Source organism: Schistocerca nitens, chromosome 11 (genome assembly GCF_023898315.1).
Source record: "Schistocerca nitens isolate TAMUIC-IGC-003100 chromosome 11, iqSchNite1.1, whole genome shotgun sequence".
NCBI classification, from domain to species: Eukaryota; Metazoa; Arthropoda; class Insecta; order Orthoptera; family Acrididae; genus Schistocerca; species Schistocerca nitens.
In genome coordinates, this window is record NC_064624.1 from 132,671,356 (window position 1) to 132,695,177 (window position 23,822).

Genomic DNA, 23,822 nt, shown 5'->3' on the forward strand with positions numbered 1-23,822 from the left:
AATGATCACTAACATGGAAAGTAAGCGTTTCCGGACACATGTCCACATAACATTTTCTTTCTTTGGGTGTGAGGAATGTTTCCTGAAAGTTTGGCCGTACCTTTTTGTAACCCCCTGTATAAATTACATTGAAAACGGATCGCTCTTTCGCAGGCGAATTGTTTCATGTACTGGCTAACCTGAATTTTGCATCGTGTAGCGTGTCCTTCACATACTTCCGTCTAAAATTTAATTTTTACATAGTTCTGCTGCACTGTATAGAGATTTACGTATTTTGATATCAAAATAAATTTCAACAATTTCTCAGATACCAGACACACTTAAAACTACGAGTTTAAATAAATACGAACACATTTCAAAATGTATGACGTTCCTTCCATCACCAGGTATATGCAGTGAATGCTGTTGTGTTCGGTGATGCGAAGAACGCGGATGGAGTTCTGGGCTGTTTTCCCTCTGCTGAAGCGTGCCATGCTGTTCCAGTGTGACGTAATAGCAGAGAACAACAGATGAAGGGTGTTAATGGAGAATTCCGAATATTCGGCAACCGCCGTTTTACAGCACGCTCTAGCACAGTCACCGCTCGTCGTTAGAAAATCTCACCCGATTGGTGCGTTCTGTAAAAGAGTTTCACTACTGTAGTTGTGTGTGGGGTTTTCAACTTCGAGAAACACACAGTCTTCGTGAAATGAACCAAAATCTGAGAAGTGTGAAAATTTTGAGACTTTCTGGATCTTTCGTTGTGAAGCCGATATCCTACAACGCAGCAAACACGAAATTTGGATTTAGCAGCCCAAAACACAATTATAGAACTGCTGAGAAAAAATCTTCCGCAGTTTCATTATGGGGCAACCACCAGTTGACTGGGCTACATTCAGCTGCAGAGGTGAAAACAGACACGCACACAACGTTGTATTTTAAGAATCTGCCAAAGGAAAGAAGCCTAAAATTAAACTCTGGAATATTTGTAGAGTCATTTAGCGCCATTACTTTGTAGATTTTCCCATTTTTTCGATGGCGGTGCGCTCAACGATTATGTTAATTACTTTTCCACTTCAGCACTTACACATTTTTTGTACAATTAGATATCCGTTGCGTCATTTGAATTATGTACATTCTACAGTTCCTGCATAGTCAGTCGTTTTACGCATTTTAGTATGTAAACGTGTCGCACCAGTGAGTGTGCTAACATATGTAGTTGTGAGAACTTTATGAAAAGGTGTATTGTTGTTGTGACTTTATGAAGCACAGTATTACCTGGAATCTTTCTCATTTATCAGTCATTCACTTCAGCTCCCCTTTTTTTTTTCATTCGTTACCTTCACGAATGTGTTTGCTTACTTGCATTGCACATCACGAGTTGTATGCTGCAGAAACATTATTATGAAACGTGATAAGATGCCGCCTTGCATTGCATATCACTCGCAGGAACAGTAAATGAGATTTCGTTTTTGACAGTTCAATCATCATCTTAATCGTAAATAGGTTGCAGAACAGATGAGCCTTCCGTTTGCACAGGTAGGCCAACATACGAGGGTAATCCCAAAAGTAAGGTCTCCTATTTTTATAATTACATAGATTTGTTTATTTCTACAATGGTTCACAGCAGTTGGAAGGAAAAACATAGATATAAAGAAGCTAACTGAAGAAAACATCGGTAATAGAAGATCAATGAAAGAAGGAAGTACAAAAATATATAGGGAAACTCAGGAATACAGAAATAGAATGAAATAAACAAGAAATTGAAGGAAAGGCAAGGCGAAATGGCTGCATGAAAAATGTGAAGAAATCGAAAAATGGACGATTGTCGGAAGGACTTAATCAGAATATAGAGAGTCAAAAGAATGTTTGGTGAAATTAAAAGTAAGGTAGGTAACATTAAGAGTACAATGGTAATTCCACAGTTTAATGCAGAACTGAAGCCCTCTGTGAGGGGGAATTCAGTATTAGAATCAGATTTTAGAAGATCTTTGGATTACTTAAGATCAAATAAGGCACAAGGGATAGATAACATTCTATCAAATTTTCTGAAATCGTTGCAGGACACGACAACAAAACGACTGTTCACATTGATATGTAGAACGTATGAGACTGGCAATATACTATGAGGCTTTTGGAAAAACATTACCGACAATTTTGAAGATAGCAAGAATCAAGAAGTGCAAGAATTATCACGGAGTCACCTTAACAGCTCATGCATCCAAGTTACTAAGAAGAAGAATATGCAGAATGAAACTGAAAATTGAGGACCTTTTCGATGACAATTAGTTTGACTTTATGAGAAGTACAGGACTCAGAGAGGCAGTTCTCACATTGCAGTTGATAATAGAAGCAAGACTGAAGAAAGTCAAGGTAAGTTCATAGGATTTGTCAACCTGGAAAAAGCGCTCGACAATGTAAAATGACGCAAGATGTTCGAAAGTCTGAGAAAAATAGGGGTAATCTTTAGGAAAAGATGAGTAATGTACAATACGTACAAGAACCAAAAAGGAAAAGCAAGACAGGAAGCCGAAGAATGAATTGCTTGATTAAAAATGGTGTAAGTCAGGAATGTCGTCTTTCGCCCCTAGTTTCCAGTCTTTACGGCGAAGAAGCAGCGAGGGAAATGAATATTCACGCATGGGATTAAAATTTGCAGTGAAAGGATATCATTGACATGATTTGCTGATGACACTGCTATCCTGAGTGAAAGTGAAGAAGAATTACGGGATCTGTTTAATAGAATGAATATCTAATGTTTAACAGAATAGGTACTGAGAGTAAATTGAAGGAAGATGAAAGTAATGAGAAGAAGCAGAAATGAGAACAGCGAGAAACTTAACATCAAAATTGGTGATAACAATGTAGATGAAGTTACAGAACTCTGCTACTTAGACAGCAATATAACCCTTGACAGACAGAGCAAGCAGGACATAAGAAGCAAACTAGCACTGGCTAAAAAGGCTTTCATGGCCAAGAGAAGTCTACTGGTATCAAACATAGCTCTTAATTTGAGGAAAAGTTTCTGAGAATGTACGTTTGAAGCACAGTGTTGTATGACAGATTGACTGTGGGAAAACTGTAACAGCAGAGAATTTAATCACTTGAGATCAGAAGAATGTTGAAAATTCGTTGGACTGATGAAGTAAGGAGTGAGGTGGTTCTCTGCAGAATTGGAGAGGTTAAGGAATACATGGAAAAATGGAAAACACTAACAAGAAGAAGGGATCAGATAATAGGACATGTGTTGACATGGAGCTGTACAGAGTAAGAAACTGTACATGAAGACAGAGATTTCAATTCATCCAGCAAATAATTGAGGACCTAATTTGCAGGTGCCACTGTGAGATTAAAAGCTTGGCACTGTGTAGAAATTCGCAACAGGGCATATCTTAACCAGTCAGAAGACCGATAAAAGTGATAGCAGGACTTAATACCCACTACCATATATGCAGATGTGAATTTGAGTTTAGGAAATCCGAAGCTTGTGGAGTCAAACCCATGGCCCAAAGGTCCTACCAACATCACAATACACCAGCACAGCAACATCATCAATAAAGTACCAGGTGAGGAATGCTCACTTAAATTTCCTTTGACGCTTTTCACAATAGTAGATACTCTTTCTGATAGTAACCCTTTTACACACCTACCTCTTGTGTTACTGATCAGCCGTGCCTTGCAGCAGTGACAGCACCAGCTACCACCACCTGATGATGTCAAGCAGTTCCACCAACAAAATATTGTGTGAGTTACAAAAAATGATCTGGCGGCAAACCCAAGAAGCGTATTTGCAGATTTCTTCTATTTAGTGTGATTTTAACTAAGTGAGCCAGTGTATGGCATGCTCTAGACAATCTTTCACTGTGCATTTACGTGTCTCCAATTTGAGTGTACGACACAAAAAAATTGAAAATAATTGGTAGTACCATTGTTCCTGCAAGTTCATGAGTAAATTGCCATTGCTATCACAGAGATTTTCACTAGTCTTGTATTAAGTTCACATTAATGTGTATCCAGATGTAATAATTGTAGCAATGAAAGTAGTTAATTCTACATAACAGCTACTTAAAAAGTTATGAGAGGTTTTTTTCGGTTTGCTACAAGTCTTAAAAAGAAGACTTGATGTATTCAAACATATCTTCCCAAACCATTTCCAGACGGAGGAGTCATCTGAGAAGCTATATCCCCTGCCCGAAAGACTTAATTATCCGAGTTGTAATGTATCTCGGAGATGTGTTATTTTCTACCTGATTTGTCGATACCAAATCTAATGAGGGAGGTTGTAAATGTTTTCTTATATTTTTGTCAGAATATTTTTTGTGAATTGTAATTTGCCTTATTTTATGCTAATTTGCTTATACGTTCGAGTGTGACAGCATATTGATTAATATTAGTAGATGTGACAAATAATATCAGAGAGACTGGTTACAAGTGGAAGCTTGTGTGTTGTGTGAAATGTCTTTGATGCTGGAGTCGTCTTTGACCGTAGTCAGTCGCCAGTGAACACACTGTGTGTGATGGTGGAACAATGTACAGGTCCCCGATACAATAATTTGCAAGTGACCAGCAAAAATGAGTTATTCTAGTACTTTTTTATATAAACATCAAGAAGGAAGCACATTCGGAAAAATGGTATTTGAAGCACCAAAAATGAGGCAAATGCATTGAACCAGGACATTTCCGCAGCCGACGAAACAGCATTATGGAATCATACTTTCACTAGACGACTGAAGCCAACACAAAAAAGTCAAATATCATCTTATAAACATCCACAGAAAAGTGAGTACTGTTACAAAATATGCTAAATTCAAGTACATAAAAATAGTGAGCATATTTCAGAGTCTCCAGGGATATCACAGGGCATCCAGTCACACTCTCTCCTGTAATCCAAGTTCCCACAAAAAATGTCACACTATTCATCGTCAATGAACTGTAGGTGCCATGTGTTACTGGACGGGTGTGTACAGTGCCATACACCAAATTCATTATGCTCAACAGAAATTTTGTATCATATTTAAAATTATGCTGACAAGAAAACTGGATACTGTGAAACTACACTGTCTATTAGGATCAGGAAGAGAATGCGCAACAACACACATCCCCATTATCACTACAGCATTTGTTGTGTTGATTTAAGACAAAAGACTGGATCGATATAGCTCTCCATATTAGCCTAGCTTCTGTGTGCATTGCCGTCACCGCCCAATAACTGCAACACACATCTATTCGTACTCCCTCACTGTATTCAGTCCTTGGTCTCCGTCTAGAACAGTGGTCGTCCAACTCTTTTACTCAAGAGCCAATACTGCCATTCTGAACAGGCACCTCAGGCTGCATATGTACTTGCTTTATTATTAATTGGTAACATAAATTAATATGTTACGAACCCCCAACAGATTCTTTACATAAACTGACGTACGGGCGGGAAAGAGGTGTGTTGACCACACGACCCTCCATATCCACACTCGGTGATGCATACGAGCTGAGGACGACACGGCGGCCGGGCAGTACCGCTGGGCCTTCACAGTCCTGTTCGGGCGGAGTTTAGTTTAGTTTTTAACATACTAGTTATAGTAAGAGCGTGGTAAGTCAGCTGCGGCCCCCAGAGTCAGCACAGTTCGAAACATTTCATGTCAACTGTTCTCTGTTTCAGATTGCTGCCACCCTTAGTGATCCCTAAGTTGTGACAATGTAATCATCCCATGAAATGTTGTCGCGTTATTTGTGTGAGCACATGACTGACTGATTAATAACAGTAATTGTACTCATATTTAAAAGCCTTCTAGAATATAAGGAACGATTACAAATTTTTATTAAACTTCGTGAATGTCTGCTTCATAAATAAAAAGACTCCTCTTGCTGCACTGCATTTTATTTCTTCCAGATGCATTTCATCTGTTACACTTTATCATCAGTGGAATCTACATTGATACAGTTTTCTTTTGATATGCATTATTCGTAGATTATAAAACAGTTATCTTCTCTTTTTATGTACAGAAATGATTAGTTACAGTTCTTCGCATTTTCCGTTGGTATCTGCGCTTTCTGCCATCTAGTCACATGCTGTGAAATGCACCTGGGAGAGAGAAAATACAATGCAGCTAGAGTAGGCGTTTGTTATTTACAAAACAAATATTTCTGTGCTGGCTGTGCAGGATGACTACGCAAACAAACTCGTTATCTTGAATATCATTTTACTTCTACTATACCATTAATGAGACCGTTAATTAAAGAACACATTGCCATACATGATATGGGTAAAAAGTTTGATTGTGTTCATTTATCATATTATGCAGATATTTTGTACCATTGAAGACCATTATATTCTGAAAGGAATACAAATAAAATGAAATTAAGTAAAGCTTTTAAATATAGTGAGGTGATACAATAAAGTGTTCATGACCACTTCCCAAATTTAAGACTATTACAATCAAATACAGAGTCTTCATAAGAAAATGAAAAACTAGGTGAAGATTTAATTAAAAAAACATACAGTAAAACCAACTGAATATGTTTGGATGAATGATGTTAGAGATTTAACTGATAGGTCAGCAGTTATTTGTGGGAATAACACAAATGTTAAGAAATAGATTTAGTGTTTTTATTATCAACAATCCAAAAGGAATTCCATATTTGATTACATTTTTCAGTAACTTGTCACATACATTTTAGAAAAATGAATAATATGGAAAAGTATTAGTTAATACTTTAATTAATAAATTACCATTCGAAATGCATCCCTCTGGTCATAATTGTTGTGATCCAGGAACAAAATCAGAAAAAAGATTAGCTGAAGGTGTTCAAGGAATAAATCCTCTAGATGATGCTTGCAGACAACATATTGCATATACATATAATAAAGATTTTAAAAAAAAAAAAAAAAAAAAAAAAAACAGAATAATTTATCGGAATAGTGTCAATTTTATTTCATATTCCTTGCTACAAGTATGTATCACATTTGAAGGGGACAGCCTCTGTAATGCACAATGGCGAAGTCATGTTACTTCCATTTCAAATTTATACAATAGCAGCTGATCTGTATGAGGCATACATGCCTATGAGTTGGCAGCACAAAAAACATTTCTCACTCCCTGCAACTGCAGGTATATCTACACCTGCACACAGCTTCGCTCTTGCAATGACCGGGCAACTTTACTTTCCTCATGGTGAAGTTGACCAACATCAATTAAACTTAAAGACAAATTAACATATTACAGCACATCTGAGTAATTTTGTTTGTTGACGAGCAGGAGAACTACACTCTTAGTAAGCTCTCCATTGACGCTTTTGGATTTGGCTGTTGCTAGATGTACACTGAAGCACCAAAGAAACTTGAATAGGCATGTGTATTCAAATACAGAGATATGTAAACAGGTAGATTACGACGCTACAGTCAGCAACGCCTATTTAAGGCAACAAGTGTCTGGTGCAGTTGTTAGATCTGTTACTGCTGCTACAATGGCAGGTTATCAAGATTTAAGTGAGTTTGAACATGGTGTTATAGTCGGGTGACGACCGTTGGGACAGCGTCTCCGAGACGAAACGGGGATTTTCCCAAAAGACCATTTCATGTGTATACTGTGAATATCAGGGATTCGGTAAAACATCAAATCTCTGTGGCTGGAATAAGATACTGCAAGAATGGGACCAAAGACAACTGGAGAGGATCATTCAAGGTGACTGAGGTGTAACCCTTCCACAAATTGCTGCAGATTTCAATGCTGGGCCCTCAACAAAGCTTCACGCTCGCCTGGGCCTGACAACAATGACAGACTGTTTCAGTTGCCTTACATGAAGCCCCAAGGGCAACGCCAGTGTCACTGTGGACAACAGCATACTGTAGCCAGAGAGAGGAGCCGAAAGGCGCATTTCACAGTCGAGCCACGCTATCCCACAAGCTGAGCAAAGCTGTGCACTAGGTCAAGATTGTGCAGACCGCAAACTTTTGGTGGTCTGACGCTCGTCGTCGATGACTGGAAACACATTGCCTAGTTGGACGTTTCAAATCTTATCGATCTGATGGACGTGTATGGAGACAACCTTATGAAACCATGCTGCATGTCAGCAGGGGACTGTTCAAGCTGATGGAGGCTCTCTAATGGTGTGGGGCATATGCAGTTGAAGTGACGTGGGGCCCCCGGTGCATCAATTATAACAGCTGACATGTAAGTAAGCATCCTGTCTGATTACCTGCATCCATTTATGTCTATTGTGCATTCCGATAGACTTGAGCAGTTCCATCAGGACAATGTGACACCCCACACAAACAGAATTGCTGGAGTGGTTCCAGGAACACTCTTCCGAGTTTAAACACTTCTGCTGGCCATCAAACTTCTCAGAGATGAACATTATTGAGCATATCTGGGATGCCTTGCAACGCGCTGTTCAGAAGAGATCTCCACCCCTTACACTCTTATGGACAGCCCTGCAACATTCGTGGTGTCAGTTCTGTCGAGCACTACTACAGATGTTAGTGTAGTCCACGCCATGTCACGCTGCAGCGCATTTGCATGCTCTCGAGAGCCCTAAAAGATATTAAGCAGGTGTACCAATTTCTTTGGCTCTTCAGTGTATGATATCACAAAGGGAAATACGAACAAGAATTATTAGTCCTAAATGCATCTGATTGACATTATGATATTTAGTCTTTTGTATTATGTTTCAAATTATCCTTTAGCTGCAATTAATGAAAGATGTGTAGTTTTTTTATTATTGCGGGTTATTTCTTTTATAAATATTCAGGGTCAAGATATGGCAAAATAATCCACGCAAGATACTCCATATCCCAATGTCACACACTTGCTGTTATTTTGGATAGTTCAGTCCACAGTGTTGCTGGACTATAATGCAGGTTACGGTATGGTTAGGGACTGTTTCACAACTGCTGTAAGGGAGCTTCTCTTATGTCAGTTACATCTGCTGCATGCTTCTTGCATCTCAATCTGCGACATGCCAGCAAGAAGCCCCGTGTTCGCAGCCATGTTGTGAAGTGACATGCAAGAAACACAACATGGCTTCGAAGACTGGGCTCCTCCCTGGCAAGATGTGACTGTGCTGACTGCTCCGAGCCCCTGGGCGCCAGAGTCACGTCTGTGCCATTTTAAGCTTCCAGCAGCATGCGCAGGTCGCTCACAAAACTCCCTCTCTCAGCTTTCATCTCTGCCATTACAGTCACTTCTGAAACATACAGAGTGCAATGTAAGTGGAATCTGTGATGCCGCACATAAAGTAGTTTATCTGTTGTTACACCAATGGAGAGTAACTGAAAGATCTCAAACTGGGTCCAGTTCTTTTAAAGATTCTGAGGTACACCCACCCTAAAAGATGGAAATATGTATTTTTTCAGTAATGTATATAATAATTTCAAGTATAAGGAAGAACTTAATATTTTCTCAGACACATTTCATATAGCTGTCAACGTTTGAGAATGTTGATATCATGTGATGTTTTCAAAGAGGAAGTAGGTAGCCTTAAAGCTGCACCTTGAAATGCTGCCTTATTCTTTAGTAGTGTCCTACAGACTTTATATTATTACGAAATAGGAGGTCTGTTCGGAATACTGCGGAACGTTCGTAATTTCACGCCAATAATGCGTTGGAGCGAAATGTGGTTGGCATCTCTGCACATGCTGTGTTTAATGCGTAACTGCCAGAACGTTCGTTGATGTATGTCTGCTAGTTACTGTTCAGTGCTATATTGAGTAGCATGTTGTGTCACATACTTTGCAAATTTCGAGGTGGCAGAGTTAAGAGGAGCCACATGTCTGCTTTAAATTTTGCGTGAAACTCAAGAAAACCTTTACAGATACATATAAAATGTTGCAGAAAACGCACAGTGACGCGTGCTTAAGCCATACTCAATGTTACAAGTAGTTCACACAGTTTAAAACTAGCCGGACAGAAGTTAAAGATGACCCTCATTCAGGACGCCCTTCGAAGCCTGCTGACGACGCTCCTATCAGGAACTTCAACAAAACTGTGTGTGCCAATCAAGACTTACTGTCAGACATTGCAGAAGAATGTAACATTTCGGTAGGATCATGTCACGAAACACTGACACAGCATTTTGGGATGCATCGTGTTGCTGCCAAGTTCACCCCACGGTTCATGAGTCGAGACCAGGAAGACCTCCGCCTCACAGTCTGAACGGCTTTTGTATTCAACAAATGAGAAAAAGATGTTCCTTAAAACATCATTATGTTAAAATAACAAATTCTGTAACACCTAGTTGATCTCATTCTGTTGTGGGGACACAAAAATCCTCTGCACCTATTCAGGTTTTGGGAGTGCTTCAGCCGTGATGATTCTGTCCAAATGCGTTACTTGAATTAACATTAACAGTAATCACTTGCTCGACTTTCAGCTTACATACTAATGAAGAAGGAAAGTGCATGAACACAATGCAGCAACCTTGCTTCCCATGCACTTCTACCACATATTCTTCCCACCTCCACACAGTAACACACATGGAACAATTTATCCATAAATAAAACTACTGTTCTTAGATGTGGTACACACATTTAATTTTTGTTTTTAACCCATTTAATTTCAAGGTAAACATGAATTTCTACATCTTTAGAACAATCATTTTCATAATGTTGCAATTTTTCTAACCCCTGCAACACAAACTATTAGTCCTGAAGAAACAAAACCTTTTTTGGTAGCAAATTTTAAATTTGTACTGGTAAACATTTTTACTGCAAGCTGCACTGTTCAAGTTATCCCACAAATTATAAAAAAGTTTTCTTTAAACAACCCCTCCCCTCCACTCCAATGCACACACATCACTGGACAGGATTTTCAGTATAGTTTTCAGGACACTCTTTCCTAGTAATGTGCAAAAATTTGTGACTACCCAATTTTGTTCCCCTCATTTTCCTTCTCTGACTGGATTACATGGTGAATACACATTTTTCAGTCACATCAATAAATTTCTGCCAGTCTGCAAAAATTAGTTCTGAACACTATTGGCATATTTTCAATGCCACCTGGAGATACTCATTTACAATGAAACTGGTTTTGGTGTAACGAATGTACTTGAAACATGGTTGTGGTGGTTGTTATTAACATTTAATACACCATGCAGTTCAACTGTGTGACAATATTAATACACAATTCATGTGCCAGCAGAAAATCTGTAGCAGGAGTATGAAAGACATTTCAAACATTTTTAATGAAAACTGTGACATGCTACTATGGTGTAATGTATGTAAATGAACATAATGATTACACAAGGAAGCATAAAATGTAATTTCATGTTGTTTAATGTTATTTTGTACTGGGCACACACCAAAAAGTTTTACTTTCTAGATACCTGGCAGCTAGACATCCTATCTCATTCCATTGTACAACAGTTGAGGATGCACACTAAAACCTTAATGTAGTAGACCAGGTTTTCAGACTCATTTGAAAGAAAACCTCTGCCAAGCATTAAGAAAACTAAATTAAAAACTGAACACACAAGAAGTTTCCAAATGGAATGGCAACATAGATGGAATGTACATGGTGATGAAATGTTTGAATGACAGTGGAAGAAAGTATTAAAATTGTAAAAACAAACTTCCTATTTTTTGCGAGCCAACGCAGACAGTAATCATGGGTTATTTTCATTCAGAATGGTAAATATGAGATACAAAGTGACAGAGGAAAGTTTTGGGTCTAGTCTGTAAGGGACAGAAGGGATACATATTGACTTAAAGACTACCTAATGGAATTCTTTTGAAGGCAACAAGTTTCTCGACAAAAAAATACACCGGGTGTATATGGGGACAAGGAAAAAATGCCCGGGTTTTTCCCGGATATCCAGTTTAAAAAATATGCTTTTTCCGTGCCTAGTGACAGTAGGTTTTCCATAGATTTTCCAGAGGAACTGTAAAACTTATCAATATTTTGAATGGTTAATGTTACACACTCGCGTAGAACTTCCCGGGGGAGGGGGGATGGGGGGGGGGGGGGGCGTGGGGGGAGAAATAGAGAGAGACTTTTAGTGAAGGGAAAAAAAGAAGTTTTGGAAGGACCTTTGATTTGCAGCAACATACACGCTGCATATTTTCGTATTATGAAAGTCTTAATTCAAATTGCACCAACCACAGCATGTTAGTTTCCCGAGCGTTGAAACTGAGGTTGCGATGTCCTTGTGTGTGCCAATCATATCTCGTGCCACATGATCTTGGCAGCTGATGACAGCAGATATTCAGAGCATAGGACAAATGTTACAGTCAGCCAATAGCAAGATCACTGGTTACGTAGCGCAAATACACAGAGGTGAAAAGTTAGAGGTTTACATTAATATACATATTATAGCTACAAGAAAAGCTAAGCTTTCACATATAATATTAGTCTCTACAATTAACAAGCTACAACAGAAGCTAAGCTTTCACATGTAATATTGATCTTTTTTGCGTGTGTTATACTTGAACATACATCACACAAACGTGCCAGGAAATTTAATATTATATGACATAATTGTCTGGGCTTGAAATGCTTGTAAGTGGCTGGTCCTCAAAGTCTTCAGTTTTAAATGCTCTGTGATTTAGAAATTAATCTCACTTTCTCACACGTAACATAATTCATCTTGCATAAAAAGAAATTTACTTTGAAAGTAACACATTTCGAACCACCGTTCGCAATACTATCCGGAGACTGTTAGACATAGGTTCGATTTACAAGTTGCCAGTGAGCGCCAGAAAACAGGCATTATTGCGCGTGCACAGCTGCAGTGGTGTAGGAAGCCTGCATGTTCGTATGTATGAAGTGCTAAGAGAGCTTACATTACACCATAAAAGAAACAGGGCATCAGAGGATACTACCAAGGGCATCGTAATTTCGTAAACTATACTAAAATGCATAATTCGGCTTGAAGGGCTCATTGTTTTTTTCCAGATTCCCGGGTTTTCCCCCGGGTGAAAAAATTCCCAGGTTTTTCCTGAATTTCCCAGGTCATATACACCCTGATACATGATTATATTCTCTTCTGGTTCTGAAAATATTACTGTGGAAGTACTATTGAAAGCTGAAGGACATCAAATAATAAAAAGGAAAATGCATTTTATGAGATAGTGTTATCAACGGACTGAAGCACCATCATAGATGGTTTATACTTTCAAGGAAAGGAATGGAAGAGACACTACTTCCTAAGAGGCATTAGTGTGAACTTCACAATGAGCAATATATTTTGCAAAATTATGGAGAAGAGAGTAAGACAGTGTTGCCCACCATACTGGGAAGACCAAAGTAGGTTTAGGCAGAACATATCCTGTAGGGAAGCCTCTATTTTACAACAGCTAATGGAGAACTCAATAGCAATAGGAAAAGAGTTATACATGGGCTTTGCAATTTCGGTTAAAGCTTATGACACAGTTCCTAGAACAAAACTGTCAGAGGTTCTCGAAGATGTAGATGTAGTTCCATCTTTTACACACTACTACTGAAATATGCAGAGATATACAGGTACAAATTAAAATAAAGTAAGTGTTATGAAAACTATTTAAGTCACCAAAAGGGGACAGCTGTGGAGGAATGTGATGTAGAGGTGTTTTCATTAAGTTTTTCTGGCAACCAGGCTATGTAGCTAAAGGTGCATATTATCTTCCAAATCCATCCATTTTAGGTATATATCAGAAATGGGAACTCCAAAGGATTCTGACAAAAACTGAATATTTGGTAGTGAACAGTGGCACTAGATTTGAATTACATGCCAATTACAGAGTGGCTGTGAGATAGGTCCAACAATTTAAGCATCTACAGGGCACATAACGACAAAAGTGGATCAGGTAGTAGAGAACACACAATACAATGAAACACAAAAGTAATAGGGTGTATGGATTTTTTTTTTGGTGTAACAAGAACCTTTTATAACAATAGGGAAAGATTGTGTGACTTAATAGTTGACTCTGTCCTATGCTATGGATTACAATTATGGATTTTACACGCTGACCTCAAATGCATTATTAGACAACAGTACCAGAATTACAAGAAGCCAGAAGGAAACTAATGATGAATTAAGAGCTACAACTGGGAGAAATGAAACACTGACAGACAGGTCTGAAGGAAAATTAGTAAACTGGTATGGACGTAAGTTGAGATTACACATAATTGGTGTGCCAACAAAATTTTTGAATGGAGATAACACGGTTGATGGAAATGCTGGAGACCACGATGTAGCACTGCAGTGTATGCAAGGTGGCTGCCCCTCAGTGTCTTGGCACAAGGTAACAGGAACACAACAATATGCTGCTGTTAAGTGAAATTTGTATTAATTAATCTTGTATAATACAACAACAACAATAATTTTTCAAGAATGGGAACTGCCATTTATGCATTCAGTATTATAGTTTGTAAATGGAAACTGTCAAAGGTCATGGGAACCATGTCAGAACAGCAATGAGAATGCTCAAATGCATCTGTTTACTACACAAACTGAGAAATAACTTTCAATATATTTCAGCAGCTTTTAATGAAAATATTCAGAACTGTAATTGAAGTAGCGCATGAAGTGAAGGAAGATATCTCATGGTCTCTCGCCATTTTCTGAGGTTCAACTCCAAGGTTAAGCAGTGTTCAACAAAACGCCTTACCTTTGATTTTAGAACTTTAAAATTTTCAATTAATTTAAAAAGACTTATTTTAAGCTATCAGTGTTATAATCGTATTTTAAATGGTATTTTCAAGCAAATGTTGAACCTGGTAATCTGAATTAACTCATAACGATATGAAAATGGTGAATAAGTACCTCATGCCAAAAACTAAATTGGCATAAAATAAATGCCAAAATAATAATGAACTACAATATTCGCATGACATACCATCTGTTGGATTTGCCAACTCACAATCAAACTGTCACTTCTCAAAGTAATCTATACATTCGGCTATGCTGTAGGTCTGTATGTAACAACAAAGAAGAATTAATATTCAGTGCCTTTGCCAACTTACAACAAAGGAGGCACCTTATAACGCAATATATGCCTTGGGCTATGGCACAGATCAGTCTGTCACAACAATTGTCATTATGCTTTAGCCACCCTATCAATATTTGTTATATTTACTTATTCTCCTAAATTTTTCCACAGAGCTGAGTGTGGATTACATTTGTGAAATTACTCGCAAAAGTAATACCAAACTGATACCTCACTTTTTAAAATCTATAATGAAGCACATTTACATTTATTAAAATTCAAGTACAGGAATAACATCTTTGCAACAGTTTCATTCTTGGGCCCACGAGTTAGTTTGCCAGCCAATAGCTGACCACACTCCAAATGGCTGCATTTTGTCAAATTTCAAGTCATATGCAAATGAGGCTTCACAATTCACACGAAGCAGGGCTTCAATTTTCTGTAATATTATTTACAACAATGTGAATTTAGGAGTTGGTTATGAACAAACTTGTCAATAATCGATTGTTTATAATATATTTTTAAAAATATTTCCTAATGCATTTCAGGTATAGCCCAGCATCAGATGGCCTGCTAAATTAACAACACAATGCGAAAATGTATAGAAATGCATTAATACAGAGACAAAAGTTTTGAAAACTAACATTACAATACTGTGACAAGTCCTTCCAGCTTATAAGACCATGAAGTTACTGCATTCAAATAAGCAATGCTGAGGTGACATACAGACAGCTAGCATAGAAATGAATATAATGGGGAACAACTTAAGTAACCTTCCTTGTACTAGATGGATTGCGAGTGATGGTGCTGCAAACTGCCAATACAGGGAAGTAAATCATTACTTTTTACCATAAATTTTTACACATTTAAAGTAGTGTATATATCATGCAAACATACAGGGAAATTAAACATATTGAAGGCAAGTAGTAAGCAATAAAGAGTAAAGTAAAAATATTTAACCTTAGTATAAAATTGTAGTTACAAAGTAACTTGCAGTGTAACTGGATAGATACAAAATCTACTCACCAAACAGCGGGAGGCGGACACAGATATAGAAGGTATTATGTATGCAAGCTTTCAGAGCCATTGGCTCCTCCTCCTGGCAGAAGAATTGAAGGGGAAGGAAGGGGAACAAAGGAAAAGGATTGGTGGGTTGGTCGATTTGGGGGAGGAGGCCAAACAGCGAGGTCATCAGTCCCATCGGATTACGGAAGGATGGGGAAGAAAGTCGGCCATGCCCTTTCAAAGTAACTATCCCAGAATTTGCCTGAAGCGATTTAGGGAAATAAAGGAAAACCTAAATCAGGATGGCCGGATGCAGGTTTGAACCGTCTTCCTCCCGAATGCAAGTCCACTGCGCCACCTCACTTGGTATGAAGGAAAAGGACTAGAGAGGTTTAGGAAAAGGGGTAGAGTTCAGAGGAGTCGCCTGGAAGGCCACGTCATGGGTGAATTACCAGATGGGATGAGAAGGAAAGACTGATTGTTGGAAACTGCACTGGACTAGGTTTGAAAACCTGAGAGCTAAAAAGGTGGAAAATAGAACGGTACGGAAGACAGATTACTGCTAAAACATCATACACAAGCTAATAAGAGCACTGTGTGTGATAGAGAGGTGGGCAGAAAAAAATATACACGTCAGAAAGTGAAAGATATAGAAAACTAAAATGTAATGAAGAAAGGAATAGTTACTGTGAAGAAATGCTGAGATGGAAGAAATTAAGCTAAATAAAGGCCAGGTGGGTGGCAAGCACTAAGAACATGTTGTAGTGCCAGTTCCCACCAGTGGATTTCAGAGAGACTGGTGTCTGGGGGAAGAATCCACATGGTATGTGTGGTGAAACAGGCACCAAGGTCGTGACTGTCATGTTGTAGCACATGCTCTGCAACAGGATATTGTGTTTGCCAGTATACACCCTCTGTCTATGCCCATTCATTCTGATAACCTGGTGGTAGTCATGCAGATATAAAAAGCCAAATAGTGTGCATGTAACAGCTAGTTTATGATGTGTCATTTCACAGGTGGCTCTGCCTTTGACAGTATATGTTTTGCCAGTTACAGAACTGGTATACATAGTGGTTGAAGGTTGTTTTATTTCAATTTGTGTATCTCACAAAACATTAGATAGCAGATTTGTAGTAGTGGGAGATGTGAAAGAAATCGTGAAGAAATTAAGGGTCCAGCTGCATGAACTAGGAACAGACTGCCTCTAAGTTGAAATGTTTTGAGGTAGTAAGTACTGAAGAATGATAAACATTTTATTCTCGTTGCTGTACTAACCCAGTGCTAACTAATCAATGAAAAAGTGAATGGTAACAGACTATGGTTTTCAGCATTTTTTATTATGCTACTAGCTTAATTACTCTTCTGTATTTTCCACAGTTACAAATGTATGATCTTCCATTTTGTGATGCATACAGAGTCAAAACAAGTTAAAAAAAATAATTATTTTTTATGCCAAATTTAAATCTTTTTATGTATATGAAGATGGTATCTGTTCTTTCAGACATGTCCGAAAGAACAGATACCATTTGTGACCATGCAGCTCGTTAGAATGAAATTACAATGAAATAAATACCCTTAGCTGCATACAGGCATTGACATACGTCAACGAGGACAGATGAAAATGTGCGCCCCGACTGGGAATCGAACCCAGGATCTCCTGCTTACATGGTAGACGCTCTACATCTGAGCCACAGAGGATAGACACAGAGGATAGACACAGAGGATAGTGCGACTGCAGTGACTGATCCCTGGCACGTCTCCTGCAAGACCCACATTCTCAACTTATTGTCCCGCACTCTATCCATAGTGCCCCTGTCCATTATACTCATTAATTGTGGCGTTACTGCAGATTCCCGTAAGAGTTCGGGCACTGTTTGTTCATCCATATGGAAGAAGATGGTCAATGGCCGAACGGCGTCCCCGTTGACGTATATCAACACGTATGGGTATTCATTTCATTGTAATTAAATCTTTTTATGTCCTAAATATATTTTATTCTGCGTTTATGTTGGCAAGAAATATATCCTAACTTAAATGTGTAAAATTTTCTGGTCTTATTGTGAAACAAATCTTGGTATGAAGTAAAGGCTTACTATCCCATATTGGCAGACGGCAGATCCACCACTCATATGCCACCTAGCATAAGTGAGGTTACTGATGTATGCATTGTCATAGCACTGTAATTATAACGTATTGCAGTATGTATTTATGTGAAATAAATATGAATTTTGGTTTTCACACCTTTATACCCGTATTAATAGATATCTATACAATTTGAAATTTGCAGTATAAAATTGTGTTATTAATTCAGTAGGTCATCTGGCAATCAGTTACACCCAAAATGCAGTATGAAAATCAAGGAATTCCATTAACACCTAGTTATTACTTTTTGCGAACTGTCAGTCTTTTATAGAATCACATTAAAAATTGTTAGATATGATTGCACATCTGACTATTTATTTTCATTGGTAGTTACAATAATAAATGTGTGATCTCATGACTGTCACACCTTTGCTGACAACACAGACCTTCATTTTGCACCTATTGGACTGCATAACAATTAACTCCTAATGATATTTATCAGAAACTGAACTTTACAGCTGTTGCTTGTGTCGAAGCCTTATTTACGTATTCAAAGACTGCTTTTGATGTAGATTGCCATGAAACTAACTTCTGAGACCAGTTATCTTTTCAAACTCAATTCCAAATTAATTATTTTGATTAGAAGGGTTCAACTAACTACAACAACAACAACTACAACAAGTAAATCACATTTTCCATGTAACGTAATAATGCGCTACCTGCACTGGTTCAATTTATAAGTTTCTTTACATTGGTGATATGCACCATAAGGTGACCATTCTTCTGCTGCACATTAAGAGTTGACATTTAAAAGAAGCATACCAAATCAGAATAAACCCTTTCTATGCTAACATACCATGAATTCCATTGAGGGGTGCATTATTAGTTTATGGATATTTATTGAACTCTCCTCTCCATTCAATGTGAAGTTCTACACAAACCATAGTTTAATGTAGTGTTATGAAATGTCACATTTAACATCAACACAAAGAGTTCTTATGGGGCAGACACTTTATTGCTCACATTGTGGCTTTGGAGCAGTTAAAGTTCCATCATCTGGCGTAAAAAGTAAAATCATTTAACCATCTGACATCATCTTCACCCCAATGTTGTCTAAGAACAAAAGTTCAAAAAGAGCAAACGGGGGACATCAAGTCCATAACAATTGCTCCCCCAAAAGAAACAGATTTTATGGAATTTATGTTCCCTTATCCTTCTTTTAGTCTTGACACAATTTTTGTTCCATGACAACATTGGGGTACATTATAACATCAGATGGTTAAATTATTCTGTTTTTTTTTTTTTTTTTTTTTTCACTACATGATAGAAATTTGACTGTAGTGAAACGTGCCATGTGTGCAACATTGTTGATTCATGATTATTGTACAATTTATTCAATTCACAAAATTAAATCAACAGATAACAGTTTTATTATTATTATACTGAATTTCTCATGCTTCCAGCAACGTAACATTAATTATGCTTATTACCACACCATCCTGCACACAAAAATTAATGAACAGCAGCGAGATACACAAGGAAGTCACTTACCATGGTGCCTGGCTTTGCACACATCTCATCTGCTTTTTCTTCTTTGACTGAAATGGTTCTCAAATTGTCCAGGACTACAGTTTTGTATATCTGAAAAATGAGGGCTCTCATAAGAACACTCATATTAAATTTACAACGCTCTACTGGCCACAGGAAATGGACAACTACACAGGAAATAACTTAAACAATTGGTAGGACACAAGATGTCCAATGGAAAAACTGATTCACAACTTTCTGGTTATATCATCACAAAACAAAGTAAAAGGATATCTAAATCTCAGGCTGGGAAACTATCCAGAGATTTATGGGACACAGCCTTTTTAAAAAAAAAAAAAAAAAAAACCAGACTGAAGTTAATTCACCAAACCCAAATAAAACCATTTACTACAATACTCATGAAGGAGAAAAAGATAAGATGGCTCTTGAAATCTTGCTAGATAAATATTCAACTGAATTTCTTTTGGGCCTGTACTGTAACCCATGAGGTTTATAATCGTATTCTTACAAATAATGGTAAGGACAGAACGGAATTCGTACTGTGAACCACATTTTCATTATAACATTTAACATGCATTTTTAACGCACGGTTTGTTTGAAACTTTCTTCATCCGCATTTTCATGGATTTATACCCACTACTGCAGTGTGCAACCCTTATGAACTCACTACAGGGAAAAAATCCACACACACTGCTGTTCACATACTGTACTGAGAAACAACTGATCTTTTGATCAACACAAACATTTAACACATGTTCCCTCACAAAGTGACTTACGTTTCCTCTGACGTGCGTACCACTGATGACGAATCTTCTATTCTCTCATATCGAATAACGCACTTAGTGAAAAATACACGTACTAGCAGATCTCACTGAACCTATTTCGTTTGTTACACATCTCCAAAACCCTGTTGCTAAACGTTTTTACGAAAGTACACTGAAACACCCCTATTACTATGTTCTTCTGTCAATACACGATTAACCGATCTGTAGAGCGGTATGAATAGGCGAATGCTCGAGCACACTAAATGGCCACAGCAAATGCAACAGAATTCGGCATTTCCCTTTCATCCAATTGTAACAAGTCACGAAATTATGTAATAGCCGCGGGAGGCTTTAATCTGAAGAACTTAGCAACACGAACCAATGGCTCATGCTACAGACTGAGGAAGCTCTACATCAGATCACAGCAAACACACTTATTGTTCCTCGTTCACAGACATCACAGCCCATGGGTTAATCAAGCCACCATAACGATACTAATATAGGTAGTAAATGTGCGACATTCACTGTGCATTTCTTCTGGTCAATAACGAAGTATTGAACACTAACTTTAACTTTCTCTCTCGGGATGAACACGCCCTCTCAGTATATTACACATGTCGCCATCGCCAATAGTGACGCAACTGCTACTTTTCAGGTACGGAATAAAATATCTTTGAAGTAGGCCCAGTAACAAACATTATACTAATTAACACTGTATTAGTACAGTTAACATAACACGGAGGCATTTACTGCTTCTCAAGATCAAACAAACTATAATAATAAATTCTGCATTAATGCTGTTTCAAAATAAAGTTTCGTATTTTCAACATATATAGTTATAAATTTCAGTAGCTTATTTCTTACCTAGAGGCATTAATTCACGTATTCCTGCCAAATACAATATTGCAACTGTTTTTCTTCTTCATTTTATACAGAACAGTTAATTCTTGAAACAGAAAACACTGTTCTCAAAGCAGTTCACTGTGAAAGAATCTACTATCAAGGATGCTTCACAACCTTGCATACAATGTTGTTGCTCTGCCAGAACGGGCGCCTACTACTCACGCGCTTTCCGTCAGTGTAATGTGATTTTTCATTTCATAACTTACACAATGTAACAATGCTACACAATGTAACTTGACAGAGATACAGGAGACATGTCAAGGTAACAATTTCCTTTTTTGAAATTTTGTCACACTTATAATAATACTTCGTTAAGAATTTACTTACTTAAAATTTGTGAAACTTACGGTTTTGACATCCACTATAACCATCATAAATTTTAGTTAATTTTAGGGATCCAAGTCAAGGTATCACTTCGTCCTTCATGAAATCTCCCGCAGCGTCGCTTTACGTGAAATACTTTGAAACGTAACAGAAGCGTTCTGATATGATGTTACCTTACAATATCATATCTTAATTTACACTACAACCCCGTGCAGTATATGGCCTCTATTTACGGTGGTAATAAATTGTATAATTTAGACAAGATATATGTATGACGCAAAAAGTGACAACTGATTCTAAGGAATTAAAAGTGTGAAGTTATCCACATAGGTACTAAAAGAAATCCACTAAATTTCGGTTACACAATAAATCACACAAATCTAAAGGCTGTAAATTTAATTAAAGACTTAGGGATTGCAATTACGAATAACGTCAATTGGAACGATTACACAGATAATGTTGGAGGGAAAGTAAACAAAAGACGGGGATTTATTCGTAGAAAACTTAGAAAATGCAACAGGTAGACTAAAGATAGTGTGTACACCACGCTTGTCCGCCCTCTTCTGGACTACTACTGTGCGGTGTGGGATTCACATCAGATGGGACAGAGGCCATCGAAAATGTTCAAAGAAGGTTAGCTCGTTTTGTATCATCACGAAGTAGGGGAAAGAGTGCAACGGACATAATGCGTAAATTTGGGTGAAAGTCATTAAAACAAAGGAGTTTTTTGTTGAAGCATAATCTTCTAGTGAAGTTTCACTTCCGAATGCGAAAATATTCTATTGGTTCCCATCTACATAAAGAGATACGATCATTATGATACAATAAGAGAAATCAGAGCTCGCACAGAAAGATTTTAAGTGCTCGTTTTACCCGCGCACTGCTAGAGAGTGTAACCATAGATAAATAGCTTGAAGGTAGTTCGATGAACCCTCTGCTGCGGACTTATTTTTGAATTGTAGAGTAATCATGCAGGTTTGGATGTAGGTATAGACAGTAGTATTTTTTCGTGTTATGGGGTCGTATGATTAAAACAGAAGATTCTCCGAATCTTATTCTCAGAGCAAAAGAACATTCTCTGTGCAAGTTCTTAGTTTCATATTAACAGAAATTTTGGAGCATTTTCTCTGACCAGTGCTTACTCTTTTTCTTATTTTTTTTATTTTTATCCTCCAGCGCTACTCTATTTGGCCACCATAATTTAAATAAAATGACAATTAGAGCAGTGTAATTTTGATCAGACGGACTGTGGAGAGGAGACATACGTAAATACGATTTGAGAATATAATGGTAACACTCATTCATTGAGAGTAATGGATAAAAATAACAGTAAACCATTTGTTTGTTTGGAAGTCGGTAATTCTGTTCCTGTTCATTACTCCTCGTTTTGTATATCTTCTTGAGCCATAAACTTGGCTAAGGCATCATATATACTCCTGGACTGATCTCCAAGAACTCTGGTAGTACAGAGTAGGTGGCAGTAATCAAGTCTCAAGAGTTCCTGTACAATGTTGTCTCTGCTGATCACACAGTGTTACTATTATCGCAAATTGTGATGCCACCACATTGACAATGTGTCCCCAATACGCCAATCTAATGTAAGTGGGCAGGGAATGATTAGTGATTGAGATGCATCCATCTACACAGTAGATGATATTAATATCCTTGACTGTTTGGACTTCACGAGCCATGGCCCTCTCGTTGTGTTTGGCTGTATACCTGTGTACCTTTTACCCTGCATTTGATGACTATCAGGCCATTCCACTGGCCAAGAAAGAATCGCTTGTCTTTTGATCTGTAAAAGGAGGTCTGTGTTTCAAAGTTTGATGTCCATAGGTCTTCCGCTGCTAACCGCATGTTGTCCTATTTGGTCTGTTTTGTCATTATGGATGATGTCAAAATGTCATTTGATCAAAATGATTTCTATAACGTGACCATTCTTTTTTGCTTGATAATAGTGATCTCCTAGGTGTAGGGCAAACTGGCACGTCCGTTTGTTCCGATTCGGATCACTAATAGAGTTTAATATGCTATGTAAGACAGTGCTTATTACTGCTTTGGAGACTAGCATGGAGTGTAGCTATTTTATTGTCTGCAGAACAGCGAATGTTTCATCGAGAAAAATGGAAGCATCACATTGTAGCTAGAACTTCCCTTGTTTCGCCGTTTTTTGGCAGAAAAATGTGCACCCCATATAATATTCCATATCCATGTTAAGCCATCAGTATAAATTTGAGTATAGTTTGCCTACTTTTACACGAGGTATGAAATGGGCAAAAGCTCCATTTCTGGTGCTAGAACAATCAAAGTAAGTTACATAAAT

At 37.8% G+C, this 23,822-nt stretch overlaps 1 protein-coding gene across 3 annotated transcripts in view; it reads right to left on the bottom strand.

Annotated features, from left to right (window-relative positions):
* Positions 1-6,493: 6,493 nt before the first annotated feature.
* LOC126213048 (uncharacterized) overlaps positions 6,494-23,822 on the bottom strand; it is a 372,240-nt gene continuing 354,911 nt past the window's right edge. For 2 of the 3 annotated variants that reach the window (XR_007541048.1, XR_007541043.1), the window contains exon 4: positions 6,881-8,169. The gene's annotated coding sequence lies outside the window, so the exon portion shown is untranslated. Of the gene's footprint in view, positions 6,720-6,880; positions 8,170-23,822 lie in introns of those variants that run through there. The other variant, XR_007541047.1, reaches the window with a different exon arrangement.